The sequence below is a fragment of the Delphinapterus leucas genome, chromosome 13 (assembly GCF_059928025.1).
Source record: "Delphinapterus leucas isolate spDelLeu-1000000601 "Yukka" chromosome 13, BTC_Dleu_Yukka2, whole genome shotgun sequence".
NCBI classification, from domain to species: Eukaryota; Metazoa; Chordata; class Mammalia; order Artiodactyla; family Monodontidae; genus Delphinapterus; species Delphinapterus leucas.
The window spans coordinates 25,594,957-25,609,249 of NC_143141.1; the positions used below are offsets into that span (position 1 = coordinate 25,594,957).

A 14,293-nucleotide genomic window follows, 5' to 3' on the forward strand; every position below is an offset into this window, starting at 1 on the left:
TTTGTTTTTGTTTTGGGTTTTTAGATTCCTTGGTATGGTCTATGTAGACCGTCATGTCATCTGCAAATAGGGACAGTTCTCTTTCTTCTTTCTGACCTGTATCTGATCTATACCTAAGGATCTATAGCTGTAGCTCATTCTGCTTTCAAGATTTCTTTCTTTGTTTTTAATTTTCAGAAGTTTAATTAAAATGTGTTTTGGGATGACTTTCTCTTTTTTTTTGATAATAGCTATTTTTATTTACTTATTTATTGATGTTTAAAATTTTTTTAGAGTATAGTTGATTTACAATGTTGTGTTAGTTTCAGTTGTACTGCAGTGTGAATCAGTTATATATATACATATGTCCGCTCTTTTTTAGATGCTTTTCCCATATAGACCATTACACAGTATTGAGTAGAGTTCCCTATAATATACAGTAGGTCCTTATTAGTTATCTGCTTTATATATAGTCGTGTGCATATGTCAATCCCAATCTCTCAATTTTTCCCTCCCACCCGTTTCCCCCTGGTAAGTTTGTTTTCTACATCTGTGACTCTATTTCTGTTTTGTAAATAAGGTCATTTGTACCATTTTTTTTTTTAGATTCCACATATATGTGATATCAAGTGATATCTGTCTTTCTCTGTCTGACTAACTTCACTCAGTATGACAATCTCTATGCCCATCCGTGTTGCTGCAAGTGGCATTAGTTCTTTTTATGGCTGAGTAATATTCCATGCTATATATGTACACATCTTCTTTATCCATTCCTCTGTTGATGGATATTTAGGTTGCTTCCATATCCTGGCTATTGTAAATAGTGTTGCAGTGAACGTTGGGGTGCATGTATCTTTTTGAATTATGGTTTTCTCTGGATATATGCTCAGGAGTGGGATCACTGGATCATATGGTAGCTCTGTTTTTCATTTTTTAAGGAATCTCCATACTCTTCTCCATAGTGACTGTACCAATTTACATTGCCACCAACAGTGTAGGAGGGTTCTCTTTTCTCCATACCCTCTCCAGCATTTATTGGTTGTCGATTTTTTGATGATAGGCATTCCGACCAGTGTGAGGTATAGTTCTGATTTGCATTTCTCTAATAATTAGTGATGTTGAGCATCTTTTCCTGTGCTTTTTGGACATCTGTATGTCTTCTTCTGAGAAATGTCTATTTAGATCTTCTCCCCAATTTTTAATTGGGTTGTTTGTATTTGATATGGAGCTGTATTACCTGTTTGTATATTTTGAGATTAATCCCATGTTGGTTGCTTCATTTGAAAATATTTTCTCCCATTCTGAGGGTTGTCTTCATTTTGCTTATGGATCCCTTTGCAGTGCAAAAGCTTTTAAGTTTAATTAGGTCCATTGGTTTATTTTTGTTTTTATTTTCATTACTCTGGGAGGTGGATCAAAAAAGATCTTGCTGCAACTTATGTCATAGAGTGTTCTACCTATGTTTTCCTCCAAGAGTTTTATAATATCTGGCCTTGCATTTAGGTCTTTAATCCATTTTGAGCTTATTTTTGTGTATGGTATTAGGGAGTATTCTAATTTCATTCTTTTCCATGTAGCTGTCCTGTTTTCCCAGCACCACTTATTGAAGAGACTGTCTTTTCTCCATTGTATATTCTGGCCTCCTTTGTCATAGATTAGGTAACCATAGGTGCATGGGTTTATCTCTGGACTTTCTATCCTGTTCCATTGATCTGTATTTCTGTCTTTGTGCCAGACCTTACAGTTTTGATGACTGTAGCTTTGTAGTACAGTCTGAAGTCAGGGAGCCTGATTCCTCAGCTCCGTTTTTCTTTCTCAAGATTGCTTTGGCTACTTGGCATCTTTTGTGTTTCCATACAAATTGTAAAAATTTTTGTTCTAATTCTGTGAAAAATACCATTGGCCATTTGATAGGGATTGCATTGAGTCTGTAGATTGCATTGAGTAGAATAGTCATTTTGACAATATTGATTCTTCCAATCTAAGAACATGGTATATCTCTCCATCTGTTTGCATCATGTTTGATTTCTTTCATCAGTATCTTATAGTTTTCTAAGTATAGGTATTTTGCCTTCTCAGGTAGATTTATTCCTAGGTATTTTATCCTTTTTGATGCAATGGTAAATGGGATTGTTTCCTTAATTTCTCTTTCTGATCTTTTGTTGTGGTGTATAGGAATGCTAGAGATTTCTGTGTATTAATTTTTTATCCTGCGACTTTACCAAATTCACTGACAAGCTCTAGTAGTTTTCTGGTAGCATCTTTAGGATTTTCTGTATATAGTATAATGTCATCTGCAAACAGTGACAGTTTTACTTCTTCTTTTCCAGTTTGTATTCCTTGTATTTCTTTTTCTTCTCTGATTGCCATGGAAAGGACTTCCAAAACTATGTTGAATAAAAGTGGCGAGAGTGGACATCCTTGTCTTATTCCTGATCTTAGAGGAAATTCTTTCAGTTTTTCACCATTGAGAATGATGTTTGCTGTGGGTTTACCATATATGGCCTTTATTATTTTGAGGTAAGTTCCCTCTGTGCCCACTTTCTGGAGAGTTTTTTTTTTTTACATAAATGGATGTTGAATTTTGTGTAAAGCTTTTTCTGCATCTATTGAGATGATCATATGGTTTTTATTCTTCAGTTTGTTCATGTGAGGTATCACATTGATTGATTTGCATATACTGAAGAATCCTTGCATCCCTGGGATAAATTCCACTTGATCATCCTGTATTATCCTTTTAATGTGTGGTTAGATTTGGCTTGCTAGTATTTTGTTGAGCATTTTTACATCTATGTTCATCAGTGATATTGGCGTGTAATTTTCTTCTTTTGTGATATCTCTGTCTTATTTTAGTAACAGCGTAATGGTGGCCTCATAAATTAGCTTGGGAGTGTTCCTTCCTCTGCAATTTCTTTGGAAGAGTTTCAGAAGGATAGGTGTTAGCTCTTCTCTAAATGTTTGATAGAATTCACCTGCGAAGCCATCTGGTCCTGGATTTTTGTTTGTTGGAAGTTGTTTTAATAACAGATTCAGTTTCAGTACTTGTGGTTGATCTGTTCATATCTTCTATTTCTTCCTGGTTCAGTGTTGGAAGGTTGTACTTTTCTAAGAATTTGTCCATTTCTTCAAGCTTGTCCATTTTATTGGCATATAGTTGCTTGTATATAGTAGTCTCTTATGGTCCTTTGTATTTCTGTGGTGTTAGTTGTAACTTTTCCTTTTTATTTCTAATTTTATTGATTTGAGTCCTCTTTTTTCTTGATAAGTCTGGCTAAAGGTTAACAATTTTGTTTATCTTCTCAGAGAACCACCTTTTATTTTCATTGATCTTTTGTCTTGTTTTCTTTGTCTCTGTTTCATTTATTTCTGCGCTGATTTTTATGATTTAATTCCTTCTACCAACTTTGGGTTTTGTTCTTTTTCTCTGCTTTAGGTGTAAGGTTAGGTTGTTTATTTGAGATTTTTCTTGTTTCTTGAGGTAAAATTGTATTGCTACAAACTTCCCTCTTAGAACTGCTTTTGCCGTGGTGTCCCATAGGTTCTGTTTATTTTTTAAAATGAATTGGTTAATTCATTTTTGGCTGTGTTGGGTCTTTGTTGCTGGCTTTCTCTGGTTGTGGCGAGCAGGGGCTATTCTTCATTGCAGTGTGTGAGCTTCTCATTGTGGTGGCTTCTCTTGTTGTGGAGCATGGGCTCTAGGCACGCAGGCTTCAGTAGTTGCAGCACGTGGGCTCAGTAGTTGTGGCTTGCAGACTCTAGTGTGCAGGCTCAGTAGTTGTGGCACATGGGCTTAGTTGCTCCATGGTACGTGGGATCTTCCCAGACCAGGGATCGAGCCCATATCCCCTGCATTGGCAAGCAGATTCTTAACCACTGTGCCACCAGGGAAGTCCCATGTCCCATAGTTTTTTTTTGTTTTTTTTTTTTTTTTTGTGGTACGCGGGCCTCTCACTGCTGTGGCCTCTCCCGCTGCAGAGCACAGGCTCCAGACGCGCAGGCTCAGCGGCCATGGCTCACGGGCCCAGCTGCTCTACGGCATGTGGGATCTTCCCGGACCGGGGCACGAACCCGTGTCCCCTGCATCGGCAGGCGGACTCTCAACCGCTGCGCCACCAGGGAAGCCCCCCATAGGTTTTTAATTATTGTGTTTTCATTGTCATTTTTCTCTAGGTAATTTTGGATTTTCTCTTTGATTTCTTCAGCAATTCATTGGTTGTTTAGTAACATATTGTTTAGCCTCCATGTGTTTCTGTTTTTTACAGTTTTTTCCTGTAATTGATTTCTAATCTCATAGCATTGTGGTCAGAAAAGATGCTTGATCTGATTTCAATTTTCTTAAATTTACCAAGGCTTGATTTGTGACCCAAGATGTGATCTGTCCTGGAGGATGTTTCGTGTGCACTTGAGAAAAAAGTGTATTCTGCTGCTTTTGGATGGAATGTCTTATAAATATCAATTAAGTCCATCTGGTCTAATGTGTCATTTAAGGGTTGTGTTTCCTTCTTCATTTTCTGTCTGGATGATCTGTCCTTTGGTGTAAGTGAGGGGTGAAAGTCCCCCACTGTTACTGTGTTACTGTTGACTTCCCCTTTTATGGCTGTTAGCAATTGCCTTATATATTCAGGTGATCCTATGTTGGGTGCATATATATTAGAATTGCTATGTCTTTTTCTTGCATTGAATTGCTATGCCTTTTTCTTGCATTGAACCCTTTTTCTTGCATTGAACCCATTCAACCCTTGCATTGATCATTATGTCATGTCCTTCCTTGTCTCTTGTAACAGTCTTTATTTTAAAGTCTATTTTGTCTGAAATGAGTATTGCTACTCCAGCTTTCTTTTGATTTCCATTTGCATGGAATATCTTTCTCCATCCCCTCACTTTCAGTCTGCATGTGTCCTTAGGTCTGAAGTGGGTCTCTTGTAGACAGCATACATACGGTTCTTAATGTTGTATCCATTCAGCGAGTCTGTGTCTTTTGGTTGGAGAATTTAATCCATTTACACTTAAGGTAATTATTGATATGCATATTACTATTGCCATTTTCTTAATTGTTTTAGGTTTGTTTTTGCAGGTCTTTTTTCTTCCCTTCCTCTTTTGTTCTTTGCTCTCTTCTCTTTTGGTTTGATGACCATCTTTAGTGCTGTGTTTGGGTTGCTTTTTCTTTTGTGTGTGTGTATCTGTTGTAGTTTTTCGGTTTGCATTTCCCATGAGTTTTTTCTTAATTAATTAATTAATTTATTTTTGGCTGTGTTGGGTCTTTGTTGCTGTGCATGGGCTTTCTCTAGTTGCAGTGAGCAGGGGCTACTCTTCATTGCAGTGCATGGGCTTCTCATTGTGGTGGCTTCTCTTATCGCAGAGCACGGGCTCTAGGCACACGGGCTTCAGTAGTTGTGGCATGCAAGCTAAGTAGTTGTGGCTCATGGGCTGTAGAGCACAGGCTCAGTAGTTGTGGCACATAGGCTTAGTTGCTCTGTGGCATGTGGTATCTTCCCAGACCAGGACTCAAACCTATGTCCCCTCCATTGGCAGGCGGATTCTTAACCACTGTGCCACAAGGGAAGTCCCTCCCATGAGGTTTTGATATAGCAGTCTTTATTTATACAAGGTTGTTTTAAGTTGCTGGTCTCTTAATTTCAAATGCAGTTCCCATTTCCTGCATTTGTACTCTTGTCTTCTTACTGTTGCTGGTTTTGATATCATATTTGTGTATGAATGATTTCCTGCTGTTACTGTGTGTTTGCTTTTACCAGTGAGCTTTCCCATTTGTGATTTTCTTGTTTCTAGTTGTGGCCTCTTTTTTTTTCTTTGCTGAGAGAAGTTACTCTATCATTCGTCATAAAGCTGGTTTGGTGGTCCTGAAGTCTCTTAGCTTTTACTTTTCTGTAAAACTTTTGATTTCTCTGTTGAATCTGAATGAGAGCCTTGCTGGGTAGAGTATTCTTGGTTGTATTTTTTCCCTTTCATCACTTTAAATAAATTATGGCACTCCCTTCTGGCCTGCAGAGTTTCTGCTGAAAAGTCAGCTGATAACCTTATGGGGATTCCCTTATATGTTATTTGTTGCTTTTCCCTTGTTGCTTTTACTGTTTTGTCTTTGTATTTAATTTTTGTTAGTTTGATTACTATGTGTCTCAGCATGTTTATCCTTGGGTTTATCCTGTATGGGACTGCCTACACTTCCTGGACTTGGGTGATTATTTCCTTTCCCATGTTAGGGAATTTTTTGGCTATAATCTCTTCAAATATTTTCTCAGGCCCTTCTTTTTCTCTTCTTCCTTGGGACCCCTATAATTCGAATGTTGGTGTATTTAATGTTGTCCCAGAAGTCTCTGAGACAGTCCTCATTTCTTTTCATTCTTTTTTCTTCATTCTGTTCTGTGGCAGTGATTTCCACCATTGTGTCTTCCAGCTCACTTATCCATTCTTCTGCCTCAGTTATTCTGCTATTGATTCCTTCTAGTGTATTCTTCATTTTAATTATTGTATTGTTCCTCTCTGTTTGTTCTTTAGTTCTTCTAGGTCTTTGTTAAACATTTCTTGTACCTTCTTGATCCATGCCTCCATTCTTTTTCTGAGATATTGGATCATCTTTACTATCATTACTCTGAATTCTTTTTCAGGTAGATTGCCTATCTTCTCTTCATTTAGTTGTTCTTGTAGGTTTTTACCTAGCTCCTTCATCTGCAACATATTCCTCTGTCATCTCATTTTCTCTAACTTATGGTGTCGTGGTCTCCTTTCCACAGGTGATAGGATCGTATTTCCTCTTGCTTCTGGTGTCTGCCTCCTGGTGGGTGGGTTTGGTCCAGGGGCTTGTGCAGGCTTTCTGGTGGGAGGGCCAGGTTCCTGCCTCTGTTGAGTGGAGCTGGGTCTTGTCCCTCTGGTGGGCTGGGCCATGTCAAGCAGTGTGTTTTGGTGTGTCTGTGAGCTTATTATGACTTTAGGCAGCCTGTCTGCTGATGGGTGGTGCTGTGTTCCTGTCCTGCTGGTTGTTTGGCCTGAGCTTTTCCAGCACTGGAGCTGTTGGGCTGTTGGGTGGAGCCGGGTGTTGGTGTCGAAATGGGGACCTCCAGGAGAGCACATGCCAATTCATATTCCCTGGGGCCTCTGCTACCAGTCCCCTTGCCACACATTGAGCTACTGCCAATGCCTGGTTCCCCAGGAGGCCCTCCAAGACCCCTAGGTAGGTGTATCCCAGGTTCCTATGGAGGTACTGCTTTGTGCTGACACCTTGTGTGTGCCCTCCAAGAGTGGAGTCTCTGTTTCCTCCAGCCCTGTGGAGCTCCTGCACGCAAGCCCTGCTGGCCTTCAAGGCTAAATGCTCTGGGGGTTCTCCTCCTGATGCCAGACTGTCAGACTGTCTTGGAGAGCTATTTTTATATGGGAAGGTCCTTATGTAGCCTTCGTTGGTTAAATATATATATATATATTTTTTTTTTCTTTTTTTGGTCCAAGGTCTGGTTTTTGTATGGGTGACTGCCACCTCTTTTCTCAGTGTATGCTGGCTGTTATGCCCCTGAATAAGGGGTTTGACTGATGTTGTCATGGCCAGAGCCTGCCCTGGATATGGAGTGCAGCCTCCCTTTTGCTCTGTGATGGTCACTGCCCTGTCAGGGGTGTGTTCTGCTCCCTACTTGTTGGAGTAGAGGACCCCAGATCTGTTTCTTAGCTGTGATTCTGATCTGTGGTGTGAGTTAGGTGGGATTGGAGCACTCCCACTGGGAGAGAATCCACTGAATATTCTTCCTCTGTAGCTGTTTACCTGTGAGTGTGCTCTGTTGTGTCCCCTTTCATTCATTGTGTGGGCACACAAGGTACACTGTTGTTGGCACTGCTCTCAGTCCTACCTTAACTGTGGGTATGCTGTCAATTGGCCCTGGTGATTCTCACGTGTTGTTTTCACCAGGCCACCATCACAGATCCACTGAGGTCATGTCTCAGGACTGCAGTAACTGTGTACCTGGACCTGCTATGGAGGCAGCTCAGACTCTGGCCTTGCCCATCCTCTGTATGTGCCCATAAAGCCCACAGGTCCTAAAGCCAGACCCGTCTCAGCTGCAGGAGCACTTGTCCATTTGGATGTTCTGCAGACACTGAATTTAGGAAGCTGTCTGTGGAGGTCTAACTCTGCAATTTGCACAGCCACAAGGAGAGATTTCAGCTCTTCTTTCTTAGTCACAGAACCCCTGGGGCTCAGCTGTTGTTTCAGCCCCACCTCTGAGTGTGGGCCACCCACCAGCCTCTGCTCCTGAGGCTGCCAGAGCACACTGAGCCTGTCAGGTGGGAGGGAGCCGAGGCAGCAATCCGGGTGAGTGGGCCGCCCAGGCGATTGGGGCGAGCAAGTTACCCAGTCGGGGTGGGTGCAGAGGAGGCAATGACCGGAGATGTGTGAGCCTGCTCTGGCGGGAGCCCCCTCTAGTGCCTGTGGAGGCAGGGCCGGCATGTGAGGAGAGAGACTGCAATGGCGGCCCTGCCCTTTGCACGTCACTCAACGATGGCGCTTTTCTTCTATCGTGGTCCGGGCTTCCTCCAGGAAGGTTGCAGAGCTCCTCACTCCTGTCCCCACAGGCTGTCTCCTCACAGCCAACAGCAGTCCCCTTCCCGGGTCTGCTCCCTAAACCCCACGTTTTAGCACCTAGCCCCCATTCACCCTGATGGACACATGTCTCAGGCTGGGGCATGCAGGGCTGTGGCATGGACCATTTGGGTAGGTTTCAGTCTGTCCTTCCTGCCACAGACCGGTTGCTGTGCTCTCCTCCAAGACTCCAAAGCTCCCCTTCTGTCCCAGGTGATCTCTCCACTGGTGAGGGGGCTTCCCCAGATGCATGAAGCTCTCCTCATCTTCAGCTCCCTTCTAGGGGTGCAGGTCCCATCCTGCTTCCTCTCCTCTTCATTTTCCCTTCTTCTTTCTTTCATCCTACCTGGTTACACGGGGATTCTTCTTGCCCTTTTAGGTGTCTGAGGTGCTCTGCTAGTGTTCAGCAGGTGCTCTGTGAGAACTATTTCATTAGTAGATGTTTTCTTGATGCATTTGTGGGAGAGATGAACTCCATGTCCTTCTACTCCTCCGCCATCTTGATCCTTCGGATTGGCATGGATTTCTTTGAGTCTATCCTTTTGAGATTTGGTCAGCTTCTCATATCTGTAGATTTTTATCTCTTCCTAAATAGGGGGATTTTACAGCCATTATTTCTTTATTTTTTGAAACACTTTTTCATTTCTGCCTGTTTTTTCCTCTCCTTTGATTCTAATGACACGAATGTTAAATCTTTTGTTATAGTCTCACAGGTCCCTAAGGCTCTGTTCAATTTTTTTTTAATCTATTTTCTCCCTATTGCCCAACTATGTAGGTTCTATTGTACTACCTTCCAGTTCACTGATTCTTTCCTTTGTCCTTTCCACTCTACTGTTGATCTCATTTACTTAGTTTTTAATTTTGGTTATATTTTTCAATCCTAAAATTTTCATTTTTTTCTTTATATCTTCCATTTCTTTGCTAAGGCTTTCTGTTTCTTTGCTGAGGCATTCCATTTTTTAAAATTCATTTCAAGCATATTCATCATTGCTATTAGAAGTGTTTTTTTTTTTATCATGGCTGCTTTAGAACCCTTGTCAGATAATTATAACATCTCTGTCATCTTGGTGTTGGCATCTATTGACTGGCTTCTTATTACTGCTGGGTGAGAATGAGAGTTCCAGATCCCATGTGGCCTCCACTGACATGATGTTGGTGATGGTGGGGCTTCTAGCCATGGTGGTTGGTAAAAGTCCTGACCCTTCACTAGGCCTCCTATTACATTACTCCAGCAAGGAGGGAGAGGAGCTGGGTGGGGGTGAAGTCCAGGCTTCCTGTGTGTTCTCCACTGATACTGCCTGGAAGAGTGGCTCATTACCAGCTGTCTGGGATGAAAATCCCCTTTCCCTACTTGGTCTTCTCTAATGCCACTCTGATGCGGACGTTGGGGTGTCTTCTTTTAGTGTCTCGAGGATGGAAGTCTATGCTCCCCACTCAGCCTTTGCTGTTATGGGTGTAAGCGGGGGCCACAGTTTTTCCTATGGTGTTTGGCTGGGGTAGAGTAGTTATTGTCTAAGAGTTTTCTGTCTTGCTAGACTGTCCCTTAACTGGTCTTTTGACTAGAGAACACGCATTTGGTGGTTTTTTGCTTTGTTTTCTTTTGTTTTGGTCTACACCTGATAGGTTTGGTTTCTGGGTTGCCAACTTCTTCAGCAGCTTCATCCCCGTTTTATTTCAGCCATCTTGGTTTCAGGTACTTTCATCCTTTACCTGGACTGTTGATTTAACCCCTAGTGAGTCTTTCAGACTGTAACCTATAATCTCTGACTTCTCCAACATAGCCTCCACTTCTGCCAGTGTTTTCTTCCTAGGAAGCAGAACTGACCATGTCACCCTTCTGTTAATACCATTGTTCATAAAATAAAATTCCATTTCCTTTGTAAGGCACTGCAGATCCTCCAAGGTCCAATTCCAACTTTGCCTTTCCATCTTTAATTTCTAGTAAATCCTTCTGCCTACCTTCTTGCTCTAGACATGCCATATACCTTCCCTCACATTATTCCTTTGTCTCTAGTACATTTCTTTACTCTGGGAAGCATGGTTTAGAAGTTAAAAGCACTAGAGATGGGCTGCCTGAGTTTAAATTCCATCTCCAATATTTTCTAGCTGAGTGATCTTGTATAGCACTACCTCTCTGTGTCTCAATTTTCCCATCTGAAAAATGGGAATAATAATAGCACAGGATTGTTATAAATTAATATTCTTAAATTAAATATTCTTAAATATTCTACATAAAGCATTGCCTGGTTAGAGAGGAAGGTCTCCATAAATACGAGTTATTAGTATAATTTGTATTAAATTAATACTCAGTGCTTCAATTTAAATCTTACCTCTCTATGAAGTTTTTATGAGTTCTGCCCACTGCTCTCCCATTATTGGAATTAATTACTCTTTCCCATCTGCACCCACGCCACTTAACTTACATTGCTTTTATACTTCATTCTGTTTGCTTAGCTAGGTTGCAGATCTCTCTCACTAACCATGTTTGTTCATTTCTAGATTCATTCAGTCAATGGAAGCATTCACTATGAGTCAAACACTAGATCACAGAGGTGTCTAAGACATTGACTCATATCCATGACAGAATTTATTTTAAAGAACTTATGTGCTCAGGCACTGTGCTAGGCAACATAAATGGAGAAGGATGGGACATGAGATCCCTAAGGATTGAATGATGGTTAAAAAAAAAAAAAATGGAGAGAGGAAGTATAAGTTTAGCAGGGAGGCTGAATAAAGGGAAGGTCATTTAAGGGTGAGGGCAGGACTTCCCTGTTGGTGCAGTGGTTAAGAATCCACCTGCCACTGCAGGGGACACGGGTTTGATCCCTGGTCTAGGAAGATCCCACATGTGGCAGAGCAACTAAGCCCATGTACCACAACTACTGAGCCTGTGCTCTAGAGCCTGCAAGCCACAACTACTGAGCCCACATGCTGCAACTACTGAAGCCTGCGTGCCTAGAGCCCATGCTTCACAACAAGAGAAGCCACTGCAATGAGAAGCCTGCGCACCACAATGAAGAGTAGCCCCCACTCACCACAACCAGAGAAAGCTTGCACACAGCAACGAAGACACAACTCAGCCAAAAAAAAAAAATTTTTTTTTTAGAAAGGGTGAGGGCAATTAAGCAAGTTTATTGTGGATAAGACCAGCAAATTGAAAGAGAGAGATCTTGACAGTGATTAGGAAAGAATGAGAAAATGTTTGAAGGAGAAAGACATGTGTGTGTGTATACATACATGTATGTGCACATATATGCATGTTTTTTGTATAAACACATCTTGTGTGTATATATGTAAATATATGACATATATACATACCTCTCTCTCTCTCTCACACACACACACACACACACACACACACACACACACACACACTTGGAGGAGGTGGGGGAGAGAAGGGAAGGAGAAAGGGAGAAACTGCAAGCTTGAGAGAGAATTATACACATATATAATCTCTCTTTCTCGCCTTCTCTCTCTGTCTTTCTGTGTGAATAATATATAGTAAAGTATATCTTTCTATCTGCCTACCTCTGTATAGATAGAGATGGAGATCAGTCAAACAAGAAAGGTAAAAGAAGGATGAATCACTGATGGAATGAAATCTTATAGGAAGAAGGAGGAAAAGATTTGATCAAAAGCACAGGTAAAACTCCCTTAGAGAAATGAGGGAGGAAGGTCAGGATCAGATGGGAGAGAAGGGAGTTACAGTTCATGTAAGTTGGCTGCTGTTTCCTCTGGGAAGATGGGAAGTACAAGAGGGGTGAGGATGGAGAAGGGGGCTGAAAGAAAGGGGTAGTGGTTTGGTACATTTTCTCTTGGAAATGAGAAAGGACAATGCAAGGGACTTAGAAGTTTTCCTAGCAATATAAGGGCCTCACTGAGGGTGTAAACCAAACATTTACAATGGTGCTAATATGAATGATTTTTTTTTTTTCAGAAACACTTAGCCTTTGGACAAGAAAGCTGGGAGGTGAGGGTTACAGTGGTCTTGGGGTTAGGCCTGGGGATGGTGGGAGGGCAGCAGAAAGGTCCTGGTAAGAGCCAAGTGTAGTGTAGTTATAGTAGCCAGGCTGTGTAGAGAAAAGTGAATGGAGGATGCGACTTAACTGGGTGAGCTGCAGAGTATAAGAAGCTTGAGGAACCAGAGAGGTTGGAGAGCACATTTACTTTGATTCTAGGGATGAGGGTAGTAGGAAGACAGAAAGATCTGGTTGAAGAGTGGGATTTCTGAGTGTGTCATTCATCCAACAGTCACTGAACATCGGCTTTGTCCATTTACTGTGGGAGGCTCTAGGAACAAAGAGAAGAATGGAGACCAGGTGGTTCCTGCCCTTAAGGAGCTCACAGCCCAGACTTCAGAGGTGGTGCCTTTCTAAGTGAAAACTAAAGTCCAGGATATGCTCTTGGAAGTGGTTTACTGCAGTAGGTTGGAGGGGAGGGTTGGTGGAGCAAAGGAAGCCACGCAGCTGGTAGGCTAGCATGTTGGATGTGTCATCCATAGGAGTTTATCAGTCCTGTAGAGAAAGTCAGGGTTTCTCTCTGCTCAGTCATTTCTCCAGGGCCATGTGTATCCTCTTACCATCCTCTGAGGTGGGAGCTATTTTTCTTTTCTTTTTTTTCTTTTTTGGCCATGCTGCGTGGCTTGTGGGATCTTAGTTCCCTGACCAGGGATCAAACCCGTGCCCCCACAGTGGAAGCACAAAGTCCTAACCGCTGGGGAAGGGAAGTCCCCAGGGAAGTCCCTGGGAGTTATTTTTCCTTTCAAGCTTTTGCATCTCAGACTCCATGTGACCACAATGAGGTCAGTCCTTGCATGGTTTTCTTTAGTGTAGAGTGGAGAGCGAGTGGGACTCAAAGAACTGATTCCATGCTTTGGTGCATGAGTCTCTAAAGAACTACTGATCTTGTGCTTTTTTGCCCTTACCAGTAAAATGGAGATAGGAAGATGCCACAAATCCTTTGTGAGGCAGAGGCAGCTGGGATAAGTAAAGATGTAAATAAATAAGCAAAAGTCGGATGCTGCAGGAGCTGGCAGGAAGCAGTGATGACGAATGAGTGTGTATGCATGGAGCAAGGGGACTGCTTAGGACTCTGGGACCTCTGTGACTGATTTCATTTTTTTCTACACAATTCTAAATGAAACTGGCAACCTAAAGGAGCTGTGTATAATCTAGGTCTTTCAGAGACCCCTGGTGGCTTCTCTAGCTGGGTTGAACAGAGGCCTTGAGCTTTCTCCATGGAAGATACAGGCTGTGGGAATCCACTTGGCAGCATGTCCAGGTTTTTTGTGCCCACAGAGCTGCATGAGACTTCATTTCATGGCCCATCTGGGCATTACTATCTGGAAACTAAATTTCCTCCCTTCCTGTTCCAGAGAGGCTGGCTTGCAAACTTCACTGATGAGGAGCCACACAGGAGCCACTGTAGCTATTTTGTGGGTTTTGGCTGACAGAAGGGAAGAGGAGGCATACATCTTTTGATTTTTTACCCTTAGCTTCCCTCTTTGCTCTGATCTTGGGAGGTTGGTTTCTCTGACTGTCTCGTTCAAATTCCCGATTAAACTCTGGCAGTGGGCTTTATCCTTTCAGGGAATGCTATTTCATATCTTCAGGGGTCCAGACAAAGACCACCAAGGTTTCTCTGCTAAGCAGTTCATAACAACACCAGGTCTAAGGCATGATGTGATCTCTCAGCCATGTGATGGCTCTCTGATATGTTTTATGCCGTTTTTCTTTT

General features: G+C 42.1%; 1 protein-coding gene across 3 annotated transcripts in view; it reads left to right on the forward strand.

Annotated features, from left to right (window-relative positions):
- The window catches only part of EVA1A (eva-1 homolog A, regulator of programmed cell death), a 99,649-nt gene that overhangs the window by 26,065 nt on the left and 59,291 nt on the right, over positions 1-14,293 (forward strand). For 2 of the 3 annotated variants that reach the window (XM_089922921.1, XM_089922922.1), the window contains one exon: positions 12,096-12,200. The exons of the other annotated variant lie outside the window; for it this stretch is intronic. The gene's annotated coding sequence lies outside the window, so the exon portion shown is untranslated. The remainder of the gene's footprint in view (positions 1-12,095; positions 12,201-14,293) is intronic. 3 annotated transcript variants of the gene reach the window in all.